Consider the following 24,702-nt stretch of genomic DNA (forward strand, 5'->3'; position numbering starts at 1 on the left):
TCTGGTTTAAATATTTTCTTTTTTAAATTATTTTTGTTCACTTTGCATCCTTGCTGTAGGTCCATCCCTCCTCCTCCCAGCACCACTCTTCCTCCTGCCTTTCTGTCTCATCCCCTTTTTCTCAGAAAAAGAGGAGCTCCTTTCCTATTCAGTCCACTTTATCAAATTGCATCAGGATTGACCATGTCATCTTCCCCTATGGCCTGACAAGGCAGTCCCTCCAGGAGAAAGTGATCAAAAAGTTGGCGAGTGAGTCCCTGTCAGAGGCAGTCTCCATTTCCCTTACTAGAGGACCCACAGGAGGCCTAACCTGCCCATCTGCTACATCTTTGTAGAGGGTATAGATCCAATTCCTACATGGTCCTTGGTTGTTGCTTCAGTCTCAGCAATACCCTCTTGGCCCTGGTTAGTTGGCCCTGTTGGTCTTCTTCTGCAGCTCCTGTCACCTCGAGGTCCTTTTCTCTTTCCTCTCACTTTTCCACAAGACTCCCTACTTATCACCCAATATTTGTTTGAGGTGCTGCTGGGTAAAGCCTCTCAGAGAACAACTCTGTCAGGTTCTTGCAAGCTTAGCAGAATATCCTTCATAGTGTCAGGAGTTGGAACTCTCTGATAGGTGACTCAGTGTTTCGTCCAGGAATTGGGTGGGCATTCGCTCAATCTCTGCTCTCTTTATCACTGCACATCTTACAAGCAGAATAAATTTTGGGTCGATGTTTTTGTGGGTGGGTTGGTGTTTTCCTCTGGTAGAAGACTAGTCTACTTAGTGGGTTTCCTTTTCAGTTTCTACGGCCTCTGCTACTAGGAGTTTGTGCTTGAGTCCCCTCATATCCTTCCAGAAGCCTACTCTGACTTAGGTCTCTAGCTTGTCATGGAGATGCCACCACCTTCAGTTTCTCTTTTCTCTACAGGCCTTTGTCCTCTTGTCCTTGCTCTCCCCATGTCTGTGATCCACCCTCTTAACTCTCTGTGCCCCTTCTTCTACCTTGTTCCCTCTCTTCAGCCACTACCTCTGACTATTCTATCTTCCTTTCTGAATGAGGCTTATGCATCCTCCTTTGGATCTTCTACATTACTTATCTTCTTTGAGTCTGTGCCTCTTAGTATGCTTATCCTGTACTATATAGCGAAAATCCACTTATAAATGAGTACATACCATTTTCATCTCTCTGGGTCTGAGTTACCTCACCCAGGATGACCTTTTTTAGTTCCATTGATTTGCCTGCAAATTTCATGGTCCAAAATATATAATTAACAAAAATCAAATATGAATAAACAAAATAACCCAATTTTAAAAATGGGACACAGACCTAAACAGAGAGTTCTCAACAGACCAATCTTGAATGGGCGAGAAGAACTTAAAGAAATGCTTAACTCCCTTAGTCATCAGAGAAATGCAAATCAAAATGACTCTGAGATTCCATCTTACACCCATCAGCATGTCTAAAATGAAGATCCCAAGCAACAATACTTGCTGGTGAGGAAGTGAGAAAGAGAAACACTCCTCCATTTCTGGTGGGAGTGTAAACTTCTGCAACCACTTTGGAAATCAATCTAGTGTTTTCTCAGAAAATTGGGAATAGCTTTACTTTAAGGCCCAGATATACTGCTCTTGGGTGTGTACCCAAAAGACGACCCACCATACAACAAGGAGTATCCATGTTCATAGCAGCTTTATTCATAATAGTCAGGATCTGGAAACAACCTAGATGTCCTTCAACTGAAAAATAAATAATGAAACTGTGGCACATTTACACAATGGACTACTACTCAGCTTTTAAAAACAAAGAAATCATGAAATTTGATCTAAATATGTTCACTCTTATCAAATTTCACCACTACAGATCTGTTCAGGAGTATGGAGTTTCAAAGGTTATTTAAACATTTCTATCTATGTGGTAATAACATTGACTTAAATTTTATTAGGTCACTTTATTACAAAAACAAAATGTGTTTTTTACTACAGATACCAATTAAGGACACTCTTTAGGTAGCCTTCCTACAACTGCAACAGTGAAGCTTTGGTAACAGGTAGTGATTGTACTGATTAGAGTATCTTAGAAGAAATGTAGAGCTCGCAATAAGTGTTTGTAAGAAAAAATAAGTAATCACCAGGACAAATATTACTGGATCCTCCTCTGATGTCTTTAATACATTTTTTAATGTTGAAATCAAATTTATTTTCTGATATTTTTAATTGAAAAAAATTCAAAGAGTATATATAATAATCATGTTTTTCCTCTCAACAAACACCTCTAGGATCTTCCCCAATCCTTTATTTCCCCACCTCCCCAACTCCCCAACTCTGTGCCATTTCTCTCTGTAACCACCTTTTAAAAATAAACTCAAGGTGGCACTTGCCTGAAATCCCAGCACTCAGATGGCAGAAGCAAGTGGATCTTTGTGGAAGTTTGAGGCCAGCCTGGTCTATGAAGCATGTTCAGAACAGCCAAGGCTACACAGAGAAATCCTGCCTCAAAAAACTAGTAAACAAACAAACACACACACAAGAACCCCCAACATACATCCAGAAACATAATAAACAAACAAATAAACAAAACAATAAGGCAAAATAAATGTTCAGTTGAGGCAAAAATGTGTACTAAAATACTGTTGAGTTAGTTTTATGTTGGCCATATACTGCTGAGCGTGGGAGGGGGGCTCCCCTGAAGTGTGATAAATATATCCAGTGAGACTTAATTGGTGGAAACAAGTGGGTGCCCATTACAGACAGCTTCTTGATTACGGATGGGAGCTTGGATCTATTTTTATTTTTCTTCTCAGCATTGGGACTTAATTTTGAAACCAGTTGTGCTATCCACATGATTAAAATGTACAAAAGTACAGTTTGTTGCCACTGTACTCCAGAAAAAAACTTTGTTAGAGTTAGCAGACTAGCAAGTATGTTCAGACAAGTTTATGACTGGCCATAAGTACTCATCTATAGTTTCAGGCCAAATATTCTACAGTTTATAAAGAGTATTTTATTTAAGTCTGAATACAACCTTTTATTTCCTGTTTAGCAATAAAGATTCAATCCAGGGCAGGCTCTACTGCATACTAAGCAAGTGTTTCTAACTGAGCAGTATTTGTATGCCTCTTCATTTTAGAATGTTACTATGCTAACCATGCTGGCCCAATTTGTCCGAGCCTCTCCAGGAAACAAGATTACAGGTGTGTGCCCATATTCTTCAGTGGTCCCTACTTTCACTTATTATATATATTTTCTCTCCAGAAGTAATGAATGCAAGTGATCTCTTTAATGCCACAGAATAAGCTTGTAACTATGAATATTGGCATACTCACTGGTTTTATCGTGTCTTGACGCTATATAAACATTATCTCCATTTTAGTCTTCTCTGGGACAGATCACATTATTCTCTTTCTCTCTCTCTTTCTCTCTCTCTCTCTCTCTCTCTCTCACCTCAAGACAGAGTTTTTCTCTGTGTAGCCCTGGCTGTCCTGGACTTGCTTTGTAGACAGGGCTGGCCTCAAACTCATAGAGCTCCACCTCCCTTGACCTCCCTGAGTGCTAAGATTGCAGGCATGTGCCACCATGCCCAGCTGGTTTTGGTGTGTGATGTTGGCAGTCTTTTAATCTGCTTCTTAAAACTGAATATGCGTGAGAAGAATTAAGTTGACCTAACATTTATGGTCATGTGACTTCTAATATAGATTAAGGTTTAGGAAAAGACAGACTAGCTATAAAAACAGCAGGAAAATTGGTGGAATTAGGTTTGTGGAAGCACATAATTTCAGACCTATCATTTCTATAGAATGATAAGCCATTGCTTTCTTCAGTTTTGTATGTGATATTCCATGGAACCATTTCCCCAAGAAAGTTTTTCACCTCTCATCCCAGTGCTGAAGAGGAGTAGTACTTCTTTTGTCTTTCCTGTGCTCAATGGCAAAATTTACAACCTTGTGCATAATACCTACACTCACCAGAATCCTGTACAATCTCTGTTTTACAGAGGTGGAGTTTTAAGAAATTTATGAATATGAAGTCACAATCAGTACAGGAAAAATATGTTTTGTATCCTAACTAGATATCTTTCTATTGATTAAAAATATTTTATATACAAAAGGCTTGAAATGCTTTTGTATATTTTTAGTGCTTACCAGTTGTTTCAGATAGTCTAGAAATATATAATACTTGTACAGTATTTTCTTACTTACATACTTGAATGAATTATTTCTATGCACCAAATCATTTAGCATAATAACCCTGTAAAGTGGTTATATATTCTTCAATTTATAAAGAAATAAAAATAAGTCCCAGAAGAGGTCAAGTGGTTTACCTGTTGTCACTAAAATAAAGCAATGTAAGTGAGAGTAACACAAATGGTCATATTATTGCTATTATTATTGTTATTACTTTACTTTAAATAGTCAATGAAGTGCTACTTCAACTCCAGTAGATATCTCTTACTGAAATATTCTTATTCTTATTCCTTAGTATTTTAAGGATAAAACACAGCTGAGGATAAAGTGTCTGTGTTCAAAATATCTGATATAGGAGCTACAAGGTGTAAATCACAGACAGATGAAAAATAAAAGACAAAGAATGAACAGCATTGTGAGCTTACTTCAAACCCTTATGAAAACGTATTTTTTTAATGTTGACATCCTGCATATGCTGGGTAGTCATCAACTCTCCTAGTCAAAAAACCTGCTGTGTTTTTAACGGTCTTGGCACATAGTGCTGATCAATAATACTTTGGATGAATGTCAGACTGTGCTAGGAAGACATTTAAGTATTTTTATCTTCCCTGAATTTGTAGATGAGGAAAACCTCATAAAAACTGTTAGAAACAGTAAACAGTCAGGATAAAACACTCCTTGCTCAACATTCAGCTCCAGGTACCGAAACTGAGGATTCAGCCCATGGTTATTTGGTGCTATGGGACAAGATAAGCTAGCATAAAGACAGGGACTGTGTTTTTGGAGAACAAAACATGTTCATGTCATGGTAAAAGAGGGAGCAGATGGTGAGAATGTTGAAATTTTGCTTACTTTATTTTATTTCATATGGCTACAAACCCCATGTAATTGTGATGTCTGAGTCATAGAAGACCCTATGCTTTCAGTTAACCATCTTTAGAAACCCTCTCAAAAAAAAAAGGAAAAGAAAAGAAAAGAAAAGAAAAAGAAACCCTCTCATGCTCAAAAAGAAACCCTGACATACTCAAAGAATAACTCAAACTCCTAGGTGATTCTACATCCAGTCAAATTGACAATGATGAGCATGAGTTACAGATTTATCACCTGCCAAGCTGACCACCAAATGTGTCACTTTAAAACACAGCATTCCATCTCCTGCTTCTCATAAAGATTATTCCTATTCCATGATACAACATTCATTTAACCCAAATTCAGATATCCCCAGAGTCTTAAGTATTGTTTAACCTCCAGTATTAAGTTTCCTTTGAGACTCAAAGCAGCACTTAGCTTAGACTCCTGGTCCTCAAAAATAACAAAGTTTTATCATTTAATAGGATGGAGGCACAGAAAACAGAGAAGGATTGGAGTAAAACTGAAATGAAGCAAGGCTGCATTGCAGGGAGCTTGATCCACCCATGCCTTGTCTGGTCTCTAAAGCTTTTGGCATCTTTATGAAGTACATCTTGACCCCTTCACTCGTAGAATTTGCACTCAGGCATACCCAGCATTACCCATATAATGCCAAGGTCTGTAAGCTGCTTGAGTGATAAGCCATTCTCTTTGACCACCGCTACAGTGGCCCCTGGGTGTCCTACAGCTGAACTAGGAAACCTCTTCCATTGTTGCCTTTGGAGAACATGGGACCATTACAGCTGCATCTCCTTGAGGAGCAGTCTTTCAAAAGTTTGAAGTTTTACACTTTGGAGCCTGGATATTCTCCTAGCAACTTAGTATTTGATTATGCAAAGCTACTTAAAAACCATGTTGCCCTTGTCTGTAACATTAAGCACAGTCCTTTCCTAGTCATACTGCCCAATGTTTTTAATTCTTCTGCTCTGTTTTTAGCTCCTCATTCCTACTAAGGACCTGGGTGAAGGGAGCCAGAAACCGTCACAAGACAGACTAAATTCTGTGTTGTTTTGAAATTTTCTTTGCCAAATTAATTAGCTCATCACACTTGAACTCCCCTTCTCCTAAATTCCAAGACATGGATAAAATGCAGACAATTTCTTCGCCAGAATGTGATGTGAATGCTACACTTCTCAGCAGGGTCATTGTCTCATCTAAAGTTTCATGAGACCTCTTCGCTTTGTATGTATTTCCACTGGTGTTCTGAACTCTTAGAGAATTATCTATTAAACTGCTTGCAGAATGTTGATTTTTCTCTGACACATGACCCTATATTCTCCCACAACCAGTACCAAAGAACTAAGAAGCACAAGTTCAAGTTACTTAAAATAAGACCAAATACATTTGATATCAAATTTTATATTATTTACCAGATTAAAAACAATTTAAGGGAGAGAATATTAATCTGAATCATGGTTCCAGTGGTTTTAACATGTGGTCATTTGGTCCCATGTGCTCACGCAAAATATCTTAGAGCCAGGAAAGCATGTGGTGGAATAAGATGGTTGTATCTCAGAGAACCGAGAGGCAGAAAAAGGGTGCATGCCTGTGTTAAGCTCACTTTATTCTTTTTCCTCCTTTTGGTCAAAACACTGAGGGATCATGCTACCTACATCCTCAGTTAATCCTGTCTGAATAGATCTTCACAGACAGAGCCAGATACATGTCTTGATTGTTTAAATGCTTCTAAATCCAGCCAGGGTGACAATGAAGATTAAGTATTACATAACTGATAGAAAAAGAGATACTGATTTCTGTTTACTTAATTACAGTGCCCTTGACTTAAAAGATTATGATTAATGATTATACTATAGCATTTTTAAAAATATCCATATATACCAGCTTGGCAATAACACTGTAATGTATCTACTCTGTGTGTGTTTGTGCTTTATTATTACACAATTGGTAATGTCTCCATTTGTTCTACAACTTTGGTATTTGATAGAAAAAATACAGATGATAAAATTCTTCAAAGTCCAGATGGGAAAAGTTATTCAGTAATATCTGTAACTCCAGGTTTCTAGTTTCTGAGCCAATATGTAAAGTTATTCACCATTCCTAAGCACACTGGCCACAAAATAAAGGTTGACAAACATAAAATTCATAGGTTTTCTTCAGTCTTCTGACAATTAAAAAGTACAGGGAAACTGTACCACCAGAGTCTTGAGAGAGAAGCATGTACCCAAAGACATATCCATGATCTGAGCACCTAGTACAAGATCCTACATGCAGCTATGGCCAGTTGTTTTGCAATAAGAATGTGCTGTGGAAGGTTAAGCACAGAGAAGTATGAGAAGAAATTTCTGAAACCCACAGTCATGGACAACACCCCACAACTGCAAAGGATTTCATTCCAAAAGCCCAAGAAATTCCTTATAGGTAACTGAGCAGAGCCCTTCTAAACCTGGTGAGAGTGGATGCAAAAGCCTGACAAAAGCCAACCAGTCATTTTCCTCATCAAAGCAAATTTTCCAGAGCACCATTTGGAAACTTGATTCCAGTTTAAGAAGAATATTATGTCACCCTCTACCAATTTCCTATCTCAACAAGGCAGTGGAGGTTAGGAACTTTGCAAATACTTTCAAGAAATGAGCTTGGCAACAGAGAAAGAATTGGGGAGAGTTTTAAACAAGACTTTAGAAGTAGAAACAACATATCCTTAGGTCCTCATTCCAAAAAGACCACATGTAAATGTTATCTTAGAGATATGTTTTCTGTTTAAAGTGTTCTACACTTCATGAAGCTTCAGCTGTTATAATCATGCTAACATCACAAGAGCAGCTTGCTACAGATGATCAAGGCAAGATGCATGTGTTCTCATAGCAACAATACACACAGGCACTTAGACACAGACACATACATGTATATATAAAGAAATTGAAAATATTTATGAAACAAACTTGAAGCCATGCAAAGTGATATGAAAACACTCAAAGCAAACCAACAACTGAATTATAGAAAGAAATTAGATTATCAATCTCATAAACCTTGCTAAAAGAAGATAATGGAAAAGAACATTCAACATGTGAAAGAAATACAATGGCAAAATTAATATTTTGTATTTGATTAAATTATCCTTCAGTTGTGAATCAGAAATAAGAACTCAGAGGAAAGTACAAAATCAAATACACTGATAGTGTATTTCCCCTGTAAGAAATCTTAGATGATACTTAGTTTTAACCATTTTATCCTAAAATATACTATTTTATTTGTGTTTATGGATGAATATTCTGGCAAAGACATATGCAGCATTTTATATTTTCAGGAACCTCATGAGGAAGCCTAGATTGATCCAATCACTTGGTTGTTGTGAATACTCCATCTATCAACAGAACATAGCAGTGTAAATCGCTGTCCTATGCAGACTCATTCCTTAACTTTATAGATAAGAGAGTTATGGCTGGATTATATGGGGCTTCTGTGTTTAATTTCTTGAGGGAACCTACATATTTCCATATCAGCTTCACTGATTTGTGCATCTATCAATATTGTACTCAGGGTTCTTAGTTTCTCACTAACATGTTGGGTTTTTCAGTTGCTTGTTTTTCTGGACCCTATCCGCTCTGACAGAAGTGAGATGAAATTTCTGTGGATTTATTTACAGTAAAGCTAAGAATGTTGAACACATTTTCACATTAACTATGTCCTTTTATTTCTCATTTTGAGTAATTTTGGTCCATTTTTCAATTTTGATTGATGGGTTTAATTTGGGGGTTTCATCATACAATCTACTCAAATAAATCAAGGAAGACATGTCACATCCAGATCCTTATGTCTTATATCATTAACCAGTAGAGGAAAGTCTGTCTATGACTAAATGCCTTATTTCATTCTGAGGAAGGCAAAACAACTGGATTGTTCTCTAACTTTGCTCAGCATTGGAAAATAAGGAACCAGAACACAGTGAAAACCAAAACTCACTGATGAACATGTGTTGAAGATACAAAAGCACACTGAAGGAGCTTACCATAAAAAGCTAGAGCAGTTTCAGCAGAAATATAAGAGAGGTTTGGATTATGAACCAAAGTCTAAATTAAACATTGATGAGTCTATACTTTCACAGAGAAATAATTCAACCAATGTAAAAGTAATTTTCATTCTCCTGTTGTATTGTCTTCTTGGAGGCTTACTGCTGAATAAACTTACCCTTTCCAGTTCTTTCTGAACTCTGACCGGCTGGTTCCACTCAGCTGTTCTGGCTCAAACTCCTCTCCATGCTGACTGATTCAAACCAGCTTTTCTCAGCTTCTGAATGAATTGCTCTGCTTGGCTCAAACTAACTGACAATTTGCTCTAATTTTCTGGCTCCTTCTGATTCTCTGCTCATCTGTCTTTCTTCACCTGTGTCCAGTTTGTTCTCTCTACAACCTGTCTCTGTAAAATTGTCCCAGTGTAACTGCCTCCTTCCTTTCTCTATATATACTGTTTTTTTATGTAGTCTCTCTTTCCTCTTTGTTCTCATAAGAGTTGGACATACCCTATTTCTGACTCATTCTGTCTAATCTTTCTCTGATTTGCCACTTTGTTTGCCCATCAATTAGATATCACTCTCAAACATGGCTGCTCTGTTCTATAAACTTACCTTTAAAGTATGTACTAAGGTCATATATGTATTCCAGCCAAAGAGATTAAAGGTGTGTCATTCCAGCCAGATCACACAGACCTAGAATGTCTTTGGATGTGATCCCTTTCCAGAGCAGTCATGTTGCTGGATTGAAATTCCTCTATAAACGAATGAGTAAATAAACTAGTATATATGAGGTGATGAGCATGCTAATTAATCTAATAGGAGCATTAATGTCACAAAACAATATACATACATTATGCAATGTAAATATTTATCATTTTGTCACTTTATATCAATAAAACCATAAATGTAAGGTATAATTACTTTTACCACAGAAAAATCCCAAGTTATTTGCCTGTGTTATTCTTTCTCTTAAAATGTATACCTTAATGAATGCCCCTTTCCAGTGAATTTTTGTTGAAGTTTATAGTATGGAAGTGGGAGGAAAAAATCTGATTCTGAAGTAGAGATGCTGGATGAGCTAAGTTGCATTGATGTCATATCTTCATGATAGGAGATGTTAAAAGGATTATAGTTCCATCTATAGTTTTAGTCCCAAATTCACAGCCCCATATCCACAGCCCCATTTGACCATGAGAAAAACATAAATGAGAAAGTAAACTACAGAGAAACTCTGCAGGACACCTGATCTCTGTCAGGTTTGACAACTCTCACTCAGTATCTGTGGCTCTTTCCAGGACTTTCAGCCCAAAGTTCTCTATCCTAAAACTTTCTAGCCCAGGGACAGGGCTGTACTTTCCCTAGTTCCCATTTCTTATTTAAACAAGCCACCTTGGCCTCTTGATCTCTTGGCTCTTGGCTTTGCTCTTAGCCTCTTGGTCCACTTGCCCTCTCTCATCTTTCTCTTTTCTTTCTCTCTTGTTCCTCCCTCCACACCACTGCTCTCTTTCCTCTCATATACCCTTTCAGTCTGGACACTTCCATATGCCTCTAGCTGTGCTTTTCCTCATATCGACAATAAAAACCTTCTCCTCAACCATATCTTGGAATGGTCATATCCTCCTTTTTGTCTTAGGTGAACATTTGAAACCCCCAGCACCTGGTACTGGTGGTTGGGTGTGGGGAAGTCCCAAGACGAGGAGACAGAGAGAGAAATACCATCCACAGGAATAGTCAGGAAAGCTTAGGCTGTTGATTGACAGAGTTATTTATCTGGAGTCTGTTTGACCTGTGACACAGGTGGATACAAATAAATTGCAACTCACTGAAGCTTTTATAAACTTTTTTTTAATTTAGGAAAAAGATGAAAGTTTTAGATAGATTAGTATTACCACTGTTTGTAATCTCTACTGAAATAAACATTGTAGAGAAAGCAGTAAACTCATGCTTTCAAGTCATAGCAAAAGCTATGCCTTTGGGTTAAAACCACAAACATTCTTTCCTCTGAACAGATGGTTAGAGAGAGAGAGACTGGATAGAAATGTTTTCATCACAATGAAAGCATTTTTAAATTTATACTTAGAAGACAACCAAAGGAAATTTAAAATGTTGGGCTTGTGACTATGATAAGAGTATAACAATAATATAGCAAGAGGAATGAAGAAGTCTGAAACATTTCTTAGATTTAGTGTGAATCCTGTCAGTCAGCAGGGTAAAATGTGTCTACCTTCCTCAGATTGAGACCCAGTAGCTTTAGGGAAGTGAGGTTTGATTTTTCTACACATGACATGAACTGACCAGTTAGCTCAACCCTGGGGACAGGAGGTGTTTAGTTTGCTGCTGCTCAGATAAGATATAGTTATCTATCAATATCAGCAGAGATTTGAGAGGGATAAGTTATAATACAAATGACCTCTATATCAAGTAGAATTTCAGAGACCAGTTTCTTAGAAGGCTACCAGAGGGACCTAGTGGTAATCCTGATGATTTAGCTGGGGGCAGATGTTGATCTTTGACTGTCACACAGGACAGCATTAAGTCTTCAGCTAACATAGAAAAGAGATAGCCTTCAGCTGTCAGACCCCGTAGATCTGATAGATATTTTTGTGGAGGAGGGACTTTGACAATATTGTCCTACCTTTGCCAGAAAGAGTAAGGCAGTCGACCTAAAAGTATCTACAGTTTGGAAGGACCCTGGTGGTAGGTGAGGCAGGGAGCAGTTCTTTTCCCAGCAGTCAGTGTTACCACAATCTGGGTAGAATCTTCTGTGCCCCATCATCTTCTTTGTAGAACTTAGGGACATTTATAGGAGCTGGGATTTCTATCTATCATGGAAAGCTGATTATTATTATCATAATCATCATTGTTGTTGTTGCTCTTATTCACTTTAAATGCTATGTTCAACAGATCTCTGGAGAGTTTAAGAATAATTGTCTATTAAATGAACAAACTTAATTGTTTTAGTTACTTGCTTTAGGCTTATCCTTGAAAACATATAGACAAAGCTAAATAAAGCTTGTCACTAAGTTAATTACACTTGTACTCAGCATGACTATGAGCCCAGTTCTAAGCCCATTAAATAATTTATTCTTTTATAGAGTGACTGTGTATTAGCTTGCATGTCTTAATTATCTTGAACAGTTTACAAGTTAGTAGCTTTTATAAGATTGGAACTCTGGTTTTATTTCTGTTATTTTTTGAGCCTTAAAAATGTACTGAAGATTTTTTTAGCATTAAAATAAAACTTTAAACCATATATAGAAAAACTCAGAACTTTACAAAACAATACAGTTCACATAAAGACTACATCTCTAAGTCAGTTTTTGTTAACCTGAGTAGACCTTTATAAACCTGGGAATTTATAAACCTTAATCAAACATACTTTATCAAATATATGTTGCTTCTAATATAAGCTTTTTTTTTAAAGCTTGGTGTTGAACAATTTGCAAAGCCATAAGTAGTTAGGTGTAAAACTCTAAATCTGCTTTTGTTATTCTGACCAGACATTTATAGCCTTAGGAATTTATCATAGAAAAAGCCATACTAGTTCAAAATATTCCAGACATTCTGTTGCCTCTTTGGTCTAAAAATGGAGATACAGTGATAAGCAGAGGGCTAAGTAAGACTAAGTTTTATTATTGTTTCATTAGTTGGTTTATACTTGTGGTTATCTTAATAAATATCACTAACGTTTTATGGAATATACCCTTTTTTAACCTTAGTAAAGATGGCTGCCAGTCACATGTGTGCTTCCTGATGAGGTCATCAGGAAAGATGGGGGCAAGCCACCTGGTTTCCATTTAAAAACATCTATTTTATTAAACAAGAGTTGAATTCAATGTACATATGGTGTATATCCCTAATAAGAGTTGAATCACCTATAGAGTAAGTTGTATCAAATTGAGATTACCTATGAATAGATTTTTACCTATATGCCTTTCCTTATACATTTTAAGCTAAATTTTGTTATAGGTTTTAAACCACACCCAATTCTGAGATAGTTCATAGCACAGTCTTAAAAGATTTATTGAGAGAGAAAAGTTGTAGAGATAAAAGGTTTTTAAGAGTGGGAAATAGAGAAACTTAGTTATAAGAGACATTTTTGAAGTGTAGAGAAGAGGAAGTTTAGATGTAAGAGATCTGGAGATATTTGTTAGTGAAGTGGCAGTTGTTACCATAGAAGAGAATTTGAAAATCAATTGTGTCAATTTTTGGCCATTGATTGTGCTGTACTGAGGTCAAAACAGCAAGACAGCAAAGCTTTAATAAAATCTGAGTCCCAGGAGCAAAAAAAACAAAAAAAAAAAACAAAAAGGATCTCAAAAAAAATTCTGGTGGAGGGAGAGTTCCTATAAGCTTTATAGGGGAGTTAACAGACAGGGATCAGGTCACAGATAAGACTTCTGTCCGAGGAAGATTCCAATATCAATGTTGTAGAGGCCCAGCAGGGCCAGGAAAAGCTGCAGAAGTTAACCAGCACCTCAGTGGAGTAGGCAAGGGTCTGTGAGGCATAAGGGTCACAATGTAAAGGAAAGAGGTAAGTGTTTTCATAGAGAGATGCCCATGAGGACATAGAAGGCAAGGAAGACAGACAGAAATCATGAGGTGACAGAGGTCCCAGGAGAATGTAGCCATTCTTCCAATTGAATATACCTGCATTTTGTAAAGATGCTATCATTAACCTTAGCCAATAGGATGGATTGGATTCACAGCCTGTCCAGCACTGTAGTACATGACTACAGTACATCACAGATTAGCAAAACTCATTTGTTGTTTCCTACTGTTTCCATATTGAGTTCTAGCCGCTGTGTTCAGCAAAACTATTGGTTTTTAGAGATGAAGTGTCTCACGGGGAAAGGAAGCAGCTTCTAGCATGTCAGGTGTGTCTATAGGCTTTGCTCAGGTCACTTGCTTTTCCATAGCAGATGCTCTTTGGCCTGGAATGTCTTTCTTCCCTCCGCATTACAGCAGAAGAATCCTCTTTCTAGGTCTTCCTCTCTTCCTTTAATGATTCCTTTATTTTACAGAGGAACTCTTCCCTACAGTCCCATGTGCTGTGCTTACCTCATGCACATGTTGCAGACCATTGCAGAGCCTCAGCTATAGGAAGCTAGAGAAGCGCATTGTAATCAGACCGTTAGCTTATGTACAACTTTCTCCTGCCAACCTGCTAGGAGACAGGTCCTCTGCCCCTTGGCAAGCCGTGTCCACAGATAAACTGTCTGCATGTTTTGACGTAAGTGTTAATATATATTTCTATATTCACCCAAAAGGCATGCTACCACTTAACATTAAACCTTGTGGTTTTTAATTCTTTGTATCTTCAGGGTAAGATTAATTTCATGATTGGTTAAAAGGAGGAAAAGAGGGAAGGGGTTGTTTAGAAATTAATGATTTAATTATTGACCAAGTCGATGATTAACAATCTTTCTGAATACACGGGTAATTCTTTGCATACCAGTATCAGTGACAGAATTCATGCTCTCAGAACACGTACAGCAGGCTTAACAATTAGGAGCAGCATATGCTGTTTTCATCGTATTAAGCTGATGGTTAATAATTACCATCAACTAAACCATATTATACATATTAGAAGCCATTCCCTAACAGACATCATTTTCTGAACTTATACTGGCTCCAGACAGTCTGGAATTGATTCAATTCTTTGTTCCATGAAAGAATTAAGAAACATTTAAAATAGAAATCGTAAAAATAAACTCATATCATTCCACCTGGAGTCCATTTGTAAGAAACCATATGGCTGTTGTGGATCAATGCTATCAGGAAGACCCTAAAAACATTATACCACCGTGACAATTTTCTTGGTTATTAAAAGAAAAGAAGTTGGTACTTACAGGGAGCAGCTTCATTCATGAAAGCTTGCATTTCCTTTACTCTCAAAGATTAAAAAGGCAATTAATGTTACAGAATTGGATGCCTCAAATATAATGCAGATTAGGTACTAGATGAGGTCAATAAATTATGTCATATTAATGTACGTCACGGGATGCTGAAATATAGACTGCATAGTTTTATGAAACTATAGAGGAGCCATTTGTAGGAGTAGAAGAAAATTAAAAATATGTTCATATGCTTATTAATGACAACAATCTGACCCTTAGTAGCTATACAGAACATAGTACATGCCAAGCATTGTACTGAGTACCCAAAAACTTTAAGAAACCATCAGGGCATCACAATGCAGTGTAGAGGGAAGAGCAAGAATGAACTTGTAGGACATAAGGCTACAGTGTCTAGAGGTCTGAGGTAAGGTGGCGTGAGATGACAGGGTGGACCCCGATGCTTGGAGTGCAGGAGTAAACTGGAGAAAACATTCCAGAGCTTCAAAACACAAAATAAATGGCCACGTCCACAGAGTGATGTTTTCATCAGGGAAACAATGTAGGCAGGGAGGAAACAAAAGCAAGGGGACTTGGCAGAAAAGGAAGTAATCGAATGCAGTTGGAGAATAGAATTCCTTGAAGATGAAGCTAGTTTTACAAATAGGAAGTTAAATCTGATCCCCTGGCACACTCCAATTGACTAATCAAAAGGCCTGCTAGCAATTAACTTTATACATATAAATGTGAGGTAAATACCACATAAATGCCTAAACATATGGAAATTAGTGAAACAAATTTGGCTTGAGTTACACTCCAGTGTTATTTCACCTTGAGAGGTTTATAACAATTAGACAGTGGGGAATGTGGACAGTGAAGACAGAATTTACAGTCAGATCTTTCCAGTGATTATTTGAGTGACTTTAGGACTTTTGCATAGTCAGCCTAGTATGATTTTTTCTATTTCCTAATGAAAACTATGAAGTATTTATCAATATGTGGTGAGAAGACTAGAACCTACTAGGTGCTGAGGAAGTGACCATTGATGGTGTTATTGTTCTGGGGCCAGGAGAGTTAATACCAGACCTTGACATTTACAACACTGAAGTTGAATGAGCCACAAAGACAAGCCATCTTCAGGCTCAAGGATGATCATAATCTGTGTCTCATGTAGGAATTTTGACAGTAGCTTCACAGGCTGTTCAGAAAGTGCAGGGGAGTGTGGCAAAACCAAAAATGTAGTTATTTTCCTGCTTGCTTCTTGATTCATGCTCCATGGAGCCTTGCAGTTTGACTAGAAACAAGCTAAGGATAAAACAGGCTGTAGCCTGATAGACCAAACAAGGATAATTCATGGAGAGGACCTACAGCCCTTGATCAGATGTAGCCCATAGGTGACTCAGTCTCCATGAGGGTCCGGGCAAGGGGAACAGAGGCTGTCTCTGACATGATCTCAGTTGCCTGCTCTTTGCTCACTTTTCCCTGGTGATGCATCCAGAACACAGATGAGGGGAATCCAGGCAAACCTGATGAGACTTGATAATGTAGGTTCAGATGGCAGGGGAGGATGTCTACCCCTTCCAGTGGACTAGTGGAAAGGGATGGGGAAGATGAGGAAGGGAGGGTGGGACTGAGAGGCAATGAGGGATATAAAAATGAATAAATTGTAAAAAAAAAATGTAAATTAAATAAAGAAAAATCTAAAAAACTCTATTATATACCAAAGACAAGCCTTGACCCAAAGATCATGCTAAACACTATAAAATATTTGTTATTTTGAATTCTTAGCACACTCTATTATTTACTGTTATAATCCATTCTCTTTCTAGTTCTCCCTGCTACCTTTTCCATTTATGAATGCTCTGTACTTCAACTAGCTTTAAAGCTGGCCAGGCTTCTCATGAACAATGTCCAAAAGGATGTAGTGTACCTCAGACTCCAAGAGCAGCCAACACAGGTAAAAATTAACCTCAGATCCTGCATGGCTTCCTGGAGCACAGTTCGTGGTATATGTCTATCCACTGTGGCATGATAAAGTATCCCATTTAATATAACTTGTAGAACCATATATTTATTAAAGCGTTATTGCATGGTTTGTTTATATTGATACCGAAAGGAATTAAGATAATCTCTGACTTTCCAACGAAAATGAGCATAATGGTTAATGTTCCTTATTAGCTTGATGGGGATTAGAATCACTATGGAAATGCACCTCTTCTCATGTCTGTGAGAGACATTCTAGGTTAAGTAAACTGAGGTAGAGAGATACATACTGAATGTGGGTTTCAAATCCTGTGGGATAAGATACTGGGTTTTCTAGAATGGAGGAATCAAGCTGAGTACACCATTTACCACCTTCTGCTTTCTGACCACACATGCAATAGGACCAGATGTCTCATTCTATTTTCACCTACCCCACCCCACAATGATGGACTGTAACCTCAAATTATGGACCAAAACAAACCCTTCTTCCTTTACTTTTTTAGGCATTTTGTCACAGCAACAAGAGAAGTAACTAATACAACCAGCGCTTCTTTGAAGACCCTGAAAGGCTGAGACTTACTTTATTCCAGATTAGTTTCTTATGAAAAAATAATTCAGTTACAGAGGAGATAGGGGGTGGGCAGCGGTATTAGAATGTCACTATTACTTTCAGTCTTATAAGACTGTGTGAGGCCTTGGCTGGTAACGCCTCTGGGTTGGAACTATTGTTCCTGAATCTGATTAGCTTTCCCACAGGAAGTGGATAGAAGGTGCAATTAAAGACATCAAGTCTCATTCAGTGGGACTTAAAGTCTCTAAGATAAAGGTTCATCATTTTAAAGATATAATTAAATATTAAGGTAAGATGCAGATTCATGTGGCTTCAGCCATGCTTGTCAGTACGAATGAGGCTGGAGCAGAGCTTCTAAACAATAGGAGTTTGAGGTTCTACATTGTGGGTAGGTTTGGAGTAACTTCACATGAGCGAGAGTCATTTGGGAAGATGGGCTCTCAGTGGAGAAAACACCTCCATAAGATCTGCCTGTAGGCAAGTCTGTTGTGCATTCTCTTGATTAGGGATTGGTGTGAGACTGTCCAGCCCATTGTGGGTGATGCCACCCCTGAGTAGTTAGTCTGGAGGACAGATAACAAAGCAGGCTCAGCAAGCTATGATGAGCAAGAAAGGAAGCAGCAGTCTTCCATGGTCTCAGCTTCAGTTTCTGCCTCCAGGTTTCTGCACTGAGTTCCTGCCCTGACTTCCCTGGAAGATGGACTGTAATGTGGAAGCATAAGCAAAATAAACTCTTTCCTCCTTAAGTTGCTTTTAGGTGGTGTGGTGATGCATTATCACAAAAATAAAAACCGTAATTTAAAACAAAATAGTGCCGTGTCGTGTCATGTGGTAGTACTGTGACAAACCTGACCCTGTGCTTAGAGGTGGATTATAGAAAAACTTTGAAACTGTAGGAGGATATATGGTGGTTTAGATAAGAATGGTCCTCCTAGGCTCATAGATTTCAGTACTTGGTGCTCAGTTGGGGGACTGGTTTCTGAAGGGTCAGAGTGCACTTACTCTCTGAGGGATAGTCCATATTTTGAAGTAAGAACTACTAAAGTGTAACCTTTGTTTTGCTGGGAAAATCAATAGTGGTTACCTAGAGCTGAGAAATTAACATTGATTAAGCAACAGAGTCCATGTCAGAGTCAGCCCTCGGTTCTCTTACTGGGGACTTACATGAGGACTGAGCCCGCCCATTGGCTACATCAGTATAGGGGTCTAGGTCAAGTCCATGTATAGTCCTTGCTTGGTGCTTTAGTCTCCACAGGAGCCCCTGGAGTTAGTTGTCTCTGTTGGTCATTTTGTGAAGACCCTGTTCCCTCAGGGTCCATCTATCCTTCCCCTCACTCTTCCACAAGACTCCCTGTGCTCCACAGGGAGTTTGGCTGTGGGTCTCTGCATCTGTTTCCATCAGCTGCTGGGTGGAGCCACTCAGAGGACAGCTATGCAAAGCTCCCATTTGCAGGCATAGCAGAGTCTAGTTAATTGTGTCAGAGATTGGCTGTCTCCTGTGAGGTGAGTCTCAGGTTGGGCCAGTTATTGATTGGACATTCTCTCAATCTCTGCTTCATTTTTGCCCTTCACATCCTGTAGGCAGGGTAAATTTTAGGGCAAAGATTTTGTGAGTGGGTTGATGTTCCCCTCGCAGCACTAGGAGTCATGTCTAGTTAGAGAGTAGCCTCTTCAGCCTTTAAGACCTTCCTCTATAAGACTAGGATTTGCCTGCTTTTCAATCACTTTCCCCTTGTGGGGCTACTTCGACAGGCTATATGGGAAGAAAATGTGCTCAGTCCTGATGGGTCTTGATATGATTGGGTGAGTGGGTAGATGGGCTCCCCTTCTCTGAAGAGTAGGAGAGGGCGGATACAGGAAATAAGGAGGATAGGTAGGGCCAGTAGGATAGGAGGGAGGAGGCTATGACCAAGATGTAAAATGAATGAATAAAAATTAAAAGAAAAAAAAGAGAGAGAGAGAATAGACACGCAGCTGGGTGCAGTGGCTCATGCCTGTAATCCCAGCACTTGGGAAGGGAGAGACCTCCCTGGCCACTTTGTAGGCCAGTCTGGTCTACAAAGTGAGTCCAGGACAGCCAAGGGTACACAGAGAAATCCTTTCTAGAAGGAGAAGAAAGAAAGAAAGAAAGAAAGGAAGGAAGGAAGGAAGGAAGGAAAAAGAAAGAAAGAAAGAAAGAAAGAAAGGAAGGAAGGAAGGAAGGAAGGAAGGAAGGAAGGAAGGAAGGAAGGAAGAAAGAAAGAAGGAAGGAAGGAAGGAAGGAAGGAAGGAAGGAAGGAAAGAAAGAAAGAAAGAAAGAAAGAAAGAAAGAAAGAAAGAAAGAAAGAAAGAAAGAAAGGAGAAGAAGGAGAAAAAATAGCATCACTGACATGAGATCTTCTAGTAAGTATTCCTCCTGGTCAGCAAATGGAAGCTTCAGTCCAGAAGGGGTCTAGGTTGTAACCAGGCTGGAACCAAACTTGTAAAGCATAGGAGTTACCCAGGTGGTACTGATATTAAAGGCATGGAGTCATGGATAACAGCTGAGGCTTGGCATTGTGGGGCATGCAGGTCTGGAGTCCCTTAAAAGAGGCCAGGAGAGGGCATTAGAAAAGCATCAACCACATTTGCAGTAGAAGGTACAGTATTGAAAGGGTCATGGAGAGGAATTGAGGTTTGGCACCATGTGGAAGGGTTAGAGTCCATAGGAGACATTATTGTTGCAGAGGGAGCTAAGTTGTGGTGGGGACCTGAAATTTTAGAGGTACCAGTGCTGTGTGACTATGGCAAAGGACAGCAGTAACTGTGGAGTGGAGCCAGCCTGAGCTTAGGAGACAAGCTGAATATGCTGTATGTCCACAATCTTTGGAGGATCTCAGGAAATTTTGAATGAGTCCCAGAAGTCTGACACTGAGCTTTACACTGTTGGACTTTCATTTTGCTTTGATTGGATTGTAGCTGTACCTTGGTTCTTTGTTCTTGGAATGTGAAAGGTTTAACAGTTGAAAGACTGAGGGTATTTTTAGAGAGACTAAAAGTATTCTAGAAAAACTGGGATTTTTTTTTGGTACTTTTGATATTTTAGAGAGGCTTGAACTTTTAAAAAGACTTTGAATGTTTTAGAGACTGAACTTTCAAAGTGTTGACGTCTTTAAGACTGTGGGACATTTAAAGTTGTACCATGTTTATATTATGAGATTAATGTGAAAGATTGGGGGTGAACCAAAAACGGAAGGCTATTGTTCAGTAATGTATTAGTGTGTCAAGTTGGCAATGGGTCAGTTTTCCTGGATAGAATTATGTCAACTTGGCCCAAGCTACAGTCATTTGAGAAGACTGACTCTCTACTGAGAAAAATGCCTCCTTAAGATTTGCCTCTAGGCAAGTCTGTTGTGAATTTTCTTGGTTGGTGAGGCCAGCCTTTTGTGGGTGGTACTATGTCTCAGTAGGTGGCCCTGGGTTTATATATAAAAGCAGGAGGATCAAGCCAATAAAGAAGACTCCACCATTGCTTCAGATTCAGTTCCTGCTTCTAGGCTCTTGACTTTCATTCCTACTCTGATGTCCCTGGATGATGGACTTTGATATGGAGGTATAAGCAAAATAAACCCTTTCCTTCCAAAGTTATTTTTGGTTATAGTGTTTTATGACAGCAATAGAAACCCTAACTAAGACATTTCTTTATGACTTTTGAAGGGATGTTGCTTCCCAAGTACATTTGTCATTTCTATTTAGCCCAGTGGAGTGAATAGAAAATAAGATTAAATATGATTTTGAAAAAAGAAATCAGTCTTATTAACAAAATCTCTAGGATCTCAAATGAATAGCCCTGTAGAAATAAAACCTAAAGAGAACTGATCTTATGATTCCTTGACAAAACTAGAATGGAAATTAAAAGATGAGTTTATAGCCTTTACTGACAGAATAATAATAATAATAATAATAATAATAATAATAATAATAACAACCTAATCTCTTGCATCAAATGGCCTATTGATTAACCTTGGTAAGTAGAATCATGTGACTAAATGGGCATATGTCTACTCTTTCCTTTATTACTCCATGCAAGTCTTCTCATTAGCTGTTCACTTGTAAGCTAAATGACATTTTTTTACATGGAAATAACTATTTAGAATATCAGATAATTTTTACTCTAGCTACCTCTATTACCCATTTTTCAGGCTTGAGATAAAATTTTCTATCCACACATGATAAACTTCATATTCCAGGACTTAATCTCTCTATACTTCACAACAGTACTATATGACAGCAGGATTAAAGTGGATATAATTACTAAATTACTAAATAATTTACATTCCTGATACAGAATGTGTTAAGTGGTTTTCCTGGAGAATTCTCATTTTTTTTTAAATTAGGATAACTTTGAAATGGAATATCCATTCATATTTGTGGAAGGCAGTCTTTAAAATGTCTCTGAACGACTTCTTTCTGGTAACCCACGTACCCTCCGTCAAAGGAGGACAGGTGAACATAAATATCTCACTTCTATCAAATAGAACATGGGAAGGTGGAGTGGCAGATTCAAGATCATGTTAAGCAAAGGTGTTCTGTCTTCTATCTCTGCTTCTTATTTCTTAATTGTAGGAAAGAAACTCTCATGTTGCTAGTAACCATAAGGAGAAGTTTATTATTGCCAAAGGACTGAAGTCTGTCTCCCAGTTTTAGTGAAAATCTGAAGATATGAACAGATAAGAGAGTAAGTGAAACAGATTTAATTCCCTCAAACATACCTTGTTTAAGGTGCTAAGCCTTATAAAAATCTATTATCCAGAGAAACCCAACCAAATCATGCCCAAATTGTTGATCCAGAGAAATAGTAATAATAATAATAATAATAATAATAATAAAATGATAATTGTTTAATTATTTAATATATGAAATATTGAGACAATTGTTTGCTATAAAAGAAGGTTAAAAACAGCTGAACAGTGAAAGTAAGTCAGTAACTAACAATGAATAGAGAAACTGAAGGAGGTGACAACCTTGAAAGTGTGAGCTGATCTGGGTGTAATTATTTCCCTGGAATATGTATATCTTCTATCATAAGGACAAGCAATTGTGTTTCTTCTACAGAGGTCACAATACAAGGGCTGCTGCATTCCATAAGCCTCTCACATGAACACTGGACTAGGAGCAGTGTTCCTAGCAAGCAGTGAGGCTTGCTGACATGTCCACCTTCAGTTAGCTCACAATTTTTTGTTTGGCCTGCAGTGGTTTTGCTACAAGAAGGTGTCATGGTATAGCCTTAATAGAGCATCAGTCATATTTATTGCACGTTAAAATTGCCCACTGACTTCTCAGTATCTGCTTTCTTCTGTCTTTTGCACATTTGAAAGAAATTTAAAAAATAGACAATTCACATTTCAAGAGTTAAGTATACTGTCCCATCATGAAATCTCTGCTATGGTTTCGGCTTTAACGTTTTGTATTAATGCCTGCAATTAAGCAAAATAAACAGGAATATTAGACTTCCTGTGGTACACCAAAAAGACATACATTGACTAAAATTCTATTTCTCAAGTAAGACAAGCGAATACAGGGGTGAGTGACAAGCTGATTTCTTGCTGGTAGATAAGAGGTTGCCATGGCGATAATTGAATAACATCTCCATGCAGTGAAACCATCTGTGAAAGGGTTGAACATTCTTTTAAAAAATATGTTATACCGTTAGTATGTTATTTGTAGTTGGTTAAAAATAGTTCAGACATGAGGGTGTTTGGTTTTCTTGACATAAACTGAAGCTTACACTAAACATCTTCCACACACACACCCCTGACTCACATTCAGCTCCCATGAAAGCTTCTTTTCAGAAGTTCATTGTCCTTACGAGTTCACTGATTCACTAGGACATACAGACTTATTTTGTCTCAACGATTTTACTGATAGAATGTTAATTAAGTCAGTGCATTCAAAATATATACCCCTGTATATAATTTCTTTGACGTCTTCTGCCCCAATGATGTCCATCTGTTATTTACAGCATTTGTTTTGATAATGTATTTGTAATGGTTTGGGGTTAGTAAACATTAACAGATAATGAGATTTCTCTAGGCAAGTGACGACCAATTTATTTGGTTATATTCATAAACTTAAGCTTTTAAATATTTTTAAATTCTTATGAATATTAACAGATGAGTAATAATATGTGGTTCACTAATCAATAATTCTTTGCCTTTGTGCATTATCTCCCTGGGGTTGGCTTCCTCCATGTCTCCTACATCTTACACCTAATTGCATTATAGATAAAGTAAGATGCTGCTGAGGTACAGTGATTTGAAAACTATAGAGAAAATTAATTGTTCAAGTAAGTAAGCTCCTACTTCTCCTCTGATATAGTCCTTTAAATTGCTCTTTTCTTTGTTGCAAAGCACTAAAAACCAGTTTAAAGGTCAGACATTGTCTGCGTTGAGAATAGCATTTGCTTAAAATCTATTATTATAAACCCTGTTTGAATTTCACGGTCAGTGGAGCTCTCAGCCCGAGTACAGGCCAGTGAGATAACAAATGCACAACAGGCAAATTTGAAGTGCATCATTAACCATTTTCAGGAAGTATGGAATCATCTTAGATAAGATGACTTAGCTCTCCCCAAGGGTATTTGGTTAAGAGTAAAGTACTGTGCAAGCACTGTTAAATACCACTAAATGCTAATGACATGCCTTTACTGTAAGCACAACTTTTAATGCTTACTTTTCCTTTAGATAAGCTAAAGTGTTTATGGATGGCATCCTTGACTCTCAAAAGTGGTTAGATCCCTATCTGATTCCTTGACTTGCCTGAACAAAGGACTGCCATGTAGCACTTAGGGGCATGACACTCCCTACTGCCAGTCATCTGTAATGCCTCACGTATTGAGGAAGCTGCACTGTACTCAGGGCTCCTTGCCACCAAGCTCAACTCTAGCACTATTCTGCCACCTCTAGTTCACCTAACTTGTGCTGGGTCCTTTTCAAGTCACATCCTGGTTGAACTCTCAATGATCTTGCTTGCCCTCCCATTTTCACCTAGCAGAATGCCTGTGTTTTTTTTTTACAAAAAGTCTTTCATTTGTATGGAAATCTGTCAAGGCTGGTGTAAAACTCCTGGCTATCCTATATACCAAGGATTTTGGTTGACTTTTAAAATCAGTTAGTGATACCCTCCTGCTGCCCACTCACATTACAATGTTAGGTCAAATAAAAGTCTTATCTTGAATGGTCTTCTATTATCTGCTTTTGACCTTTAACATTCTTAGTAGAGTGTGCTGAACTGCCAACATGAAATGGAAC

This window comes from Meriones unguiculatus, chromosome 1 (assembly GCF_030254825.1).
Source record: "Meriones unguiculatus strain TT.TT164.6M chromosome 1, Bangor_MerUng_6.1, whole genome shotgun sequence".
NCBI classification, from domain to species: Eukaryota; Metazoa; Chordata; class Mammalia; order Rodentia; family Muridae; genus Meriones; species Meriones unguiculatus.